This window comes from Malania oleifera, chromosome 1, assembly GCF_029873635.1.
Source record: "Malania oleifera isolate guangnan ecotype guangnan chromosome 1, ASM2987363v1, whole genome shotgun sequence".
NCBI lineage: Eukaryota > Viridiplantae > Streptophyta > Magnoliopsida > Santalales > Ximeniaceae > Malania > Malania oleifera.
Genome location: NC_080417.1, coordinates 83,467,932 through 83,472,599, shown reverse-complemented (window position 1 = coordinate 83,472,599; position 4,668 = coordinate 83,467,932). Strand labels below are relative to the sequence as shown.

The window sequence follows — 4,668 nt, the reverse complement described above, 5'->3', positions numbered from 1 at the left end:
TGGATGTGTGTATGGTTATGTGTATACATGAATCTCAGTAAAATGGTTTATAATGGATGTATGTGAACTTAATTACATAAGTATTTATAGCAAAGTAAAACTCTCCACCCGAGGGCTTCATAAGAAAGGTGAGTGCCTTGGTAATTTGCAATTTGGTATTAGAGCAGAAGGAAATTACTTGTATGGGCGGGTAATCTTCCCTAGTCTCAGAGACTTTGCCTATATATAGAACCTGAAGACTTATTTAGTAAGGTGAGTGCCCTGGTATTGATATTAGAGTAGAGGGAAACCACTCATATGGGCTGGTAATCTTCCCTATTCTCAGCAACTATTATAACTAAAAATAATTATGTATGTGTGACTATAATCTGTATGTGCTTCCTCTACTAAAGTTGAATAGTAAATGATTATATTTTGCATTTATTAAACTCTTTGCCACACACTGTTATGGTTTATTCTTCCTTACTGAGATGTGTCTCACTATAATAAATGATTATATTTTCAGGTCCATCAGGAGATCGAGCTTAGTGCTCCGAGCAGGGTAGTATTTTTGGTAAATTTTGGGGTGAATGTAAGAACAATTTATGTATAATTTATATTTTTAAATTATGGGCTGTAATATAAACAGATGGATGCAGTTGTTTTGGGGGTTTATAAATAGACTCTGGTATTTAAATTGAGATTGTTTATTTATTCCCGCTACGTGATTATAGTTTTTGGTATCAAAAACAGGTAAATGAAACACATAACCTTCGGGCCCCACCTAGTGGGTTTGGGGCATTACAGTTAGGTTTATAAATATTATTTTTGGTAGTTAAAGACCCAAACCTTGGCGAGCCTACCAAATTTTGGCACCGTTGTTGAGGACTTGGCTATGGTTATAAGTCAACTTCTGTTTTAGAGTATTACAACCTTGTTCTTTTGATTTTCTCTCCTTTTATTTTCACTTTCTTTGATTAATTTCTACTTCTTTTATTTTATTTTCTATTTGTGAAGTTTGATCTATGTTCTTACTTGTGTGTATGTTTAGTCTGCGTTCTTTAGAACCCAAGATAATTCCCATAGATCTTAGGATTGAAAAATCTCATAGGTCCCTTAGGAAACCTATCTCCAATCTGGAGAAAACTGAGTCTTCTGAACTGAAAGCAATGGCCAAAGATAAGCCCCTAGCTCCCACTGAACAAATCCCGGAACCCCATGCTCCTCACCTACCCGTGGTGGGAGAGAAACACGTGTGGCCTTTTAGGGACTACTTTGTACCTAATGCATACACATCGCCATCTTGCATCCGATTCCTGGATGTATAGGTGGAACAATTTGAGATTAAGACTTTAATCATCTCAATATTGCCCAACTTTCATGGGAACTCTACTGAAAATCCTTATCAACATCTAGATGAGTTCTTGGAAATTTGTTCCACCATCTGCATCCCTAATTTTAGTGATGATGCTCTCCATCTTTCATTTTCTCTCTGAAGGACAAGGCCAAATATTGGCTGACATCTTTAGAACCGAACTCGGTGACCAACTGGGCCACCATGCAGCATGGATTCCTTAAAAAGTACTTTCTAATTGGGAAAACTAATTAGTTTTGGAGAGCCATCACAAGTTTCTCACAAATGGATGGGGAACTCTTTTTTGAGACTTGGGAGCACTTTAAGGATATGCTCCGTAAATGTCCACATCACCAGGTCCCCTAGTGGCAATTAGTCCAGAATTTCTACGAAGGGTTGGCCAAGAGAGATAGGTCTATGGTTGATGCGTCATGCAGAGGTACTTTCCTCACTAAACACGAAATTTGAAGCCTACATTCCCTTGAAAATATGGAAGAAAATTCTCAATAGCACATGGTTGCCATTCGTAGACTACCTAATCCATCGAACTCTAAACTAGAAGGAGTTTATGGGCTGGCTAATGGCCAAGATCTAGCCCCTACCTTGCATGCCATATCCAAAAAGTTAGATCAATGCCTATCCTTAGGACCCCAGACAACAGCGTGTGCCGAGGTTTGTGCAATCTACTCTGACCCTTCCCATATATGTTACAATTGCCATAAGTTTGTGCAGGAGGAAGTACAGGCCACTCAAAATTGGTACAATAATCCATCCAAAGACCCTTCTTTGAATACCTACAACCCTAGGTGGAAACAACATCCTAACTCCTCATGGAGCCCACAAGCTTCGAGTTTTCAATCCCCAAGACGTCCACAAGTTCTCAGAACCTGGTCCCCACACTTATACGTCAACTGCCCAATTCATCTTGATTTAGCTTCCAGCTCTCCAACTAGGCAACCACCATCCTTGCCTCAGCCTATATATAACCAAACCTTTCAAAAAACGGAGTTAAGAGCACTCAAGGGCATTGAAACTGATAATCAGGAGGACAAACAATTGTTAGACTCCCACTCCAAATCAATTGCCAAGCTAGAAGCCTCTTTAGGCTAAGTATCTTTTTCTGTAAGCTGTAGAAATGAGAGTAAGAAGTCTTACCAACCTCTAGAGCATTTGGAAAATCGGACACCGAACCATCACTAGATCATGAGTAGGCATAATTGGTAGTCGCCATGCAAAATGGTGGAGCATAAAAAGAAAGATGGGGCAAAGGCAAGGGAGGAATGTTGCCACACTTTTCCTTACAGGTTACCTTGAAATCTGAAAAGGAAGAAGCTGAAGATTCCATGATGAGCACCTTCAGAAAGGCATAAAATGACCTATCCATCTTAGATGTTATCAGAAGAAAGCCCAACTACAAAAAACTCTTTCAAGAGCTATGCATTCGAAAGTAGAAGTCAATAGCGCACATGAATCAAGAAGTCCAATAGACTGAAATCGTTACCTTAATTTCTCTAAGATCTACCCCTCTTAAACTTAAAGACCCATGTGCTGCCACGATATCCTGTGCAATAGGAACACGTATTATTGATGAGGCATTTTTAGACTTGGGGGCTAGTGTGAATATACTACCCTATTTAGTCTATAAGAAAGCTGGTTTAGGAGATTTGTAGCCAACTCTGGTTACATTGTGCTTTGCTGATCAATCTGTAAAAAGACCTCGTGGCATTATAAGGGATGTCTTAGTTAAGGTAGATAAATTCCTTTATCCTACTGATTTCCTTGTGCTAGACATGACATTTTTCGGGCCATCACAGCAAGCAGGCCTAGTCCTTTTGGGCCGACCATTTTTAGCTACTGCTAATGTTTGCATTCAGTGTAGAACAGGCATAATGGACATATCCTTTGGAAATAGGCAACTCGGACTTAACGTGTTCCACACTCGGCAGTATGAACCTAAAAATCTTCTTTAAAATGGGGTTGATATGATCAATGAAGGTTTGGTGCAAGATACATACCCGATTTCATCAAGAGAACCCCCTTAGAAGAAGTATCCAAGTGATCAACCTTCCACAATAAGTTTGGAGGATCCACGCAATCGAACTCCAGCTTCCAACAAGTTGGCCTCTATAATGGGAGGGAGACCTTGGAAAGCACAGTTTGAAAGCTTTCCTACGCTCTCTAGTGTACTAGCACGACCTTCTATTGAGGTCCCTCTAGTGCTTGAATTAAAACCTCAGCCACCCTTACTCAAGTATGTTTTTTTGGGCCCTCAAGAAACCCTACGTATAATCATATCATTTAGCTTGGATCACTCGCAGGAGTCAAGGCTTGTTCAAGTCCTATAGAAACATATAGGAGTAATAGGATGGTCAGTAGCTGATCTTAGGGTAACTGACCCATCTGTTTACATGCACTGGATTCACCTTGAGCCAAACGCTAAACCCATCCGAGAGATGCAGCAGAGACTCAACCCCAATATGAAGGAAGTGGTTTTGAAAGAAGTAGTTAAACTCTTAGACTCAGGGAACATATTCCTTATATATGATAGTGAATTCACGAGCCCCACGTAGGTGGTTCTAAAGAAATCTAGAATCACTATTGTTAAGAATGATAAGGGTGAAGGCATCCCCACTCGTGTAACTAGCGGTTGGAGAGTGTGCATTGACTGTAGAAAACTCAACAACCTCACTCGAAAGGACCAATTCCCATTACCATTTATAAACCAAATCCTAGAGAGATTGGCAGGACAAAATTTTTATTGCTTCTTGAACGGATACTCGGAGTACAATCAGGTTGCAGTCCACCCAGATGATTAAGAAAAGACCATGTTCACTTGCCTGTTCGAAACCTTCACATACCAGAGTGTCGCGACGTCCCGAGAGCGCGTGTGCCCCCGGGCGATGAAATTAAAATCATTTTAATATTTTCATGGAAAAACATGGAATGTCGGAGTCGCCACTAACCTTTAGTGTGGTTAGAACACGTGATGACTACCCCGTTAGGGGTAAAATAGGTCTACATTACCAGAGTTAGGCTCGGGAGTTCGGTTACGCGAGGGGAAGGTACGAGCACCCCCTACGCGCCCGTTCTTACGAACGGTACCTAATTAATTTGCAATTATCCCCAAGTTAATCTAATAAGTCTTTTTAATTACTCCTTATTTTGTGAATATTGTAATTTGTAAATAACCTTAATTAATTAAAAATATTTTGTTTCCTAATTTTTTTGAATATTAATTGTGGATATTTTGTTTCCAAATATTTTGAATAAGCATATTAATTGTAAGATATTTGAAAAAGTAAATTAATTATAGATATTTTGTATACTAATCGTAA

General features: G+C 39.5%; 1 non-coding gene across 1 annotated transcript; it reads right to left on the bottom strand.

Annotated features, from left to right (window-relative positions):
* Positions 1–1,586: 1,586 nt before the first annotated feature.
* On the bottom strand, positions 1,587–1,692 carry LOC131147308 (small nucleolar RNA R71). Its single transcript, XR_009134698.1, has one exon. It is a non-coding gene; the product is annotated as a small nucleolar RNA R71 (small nucleolar RNA).
* Positions 1,693–4,668: the final 2,976 nt, after the last annotated feature.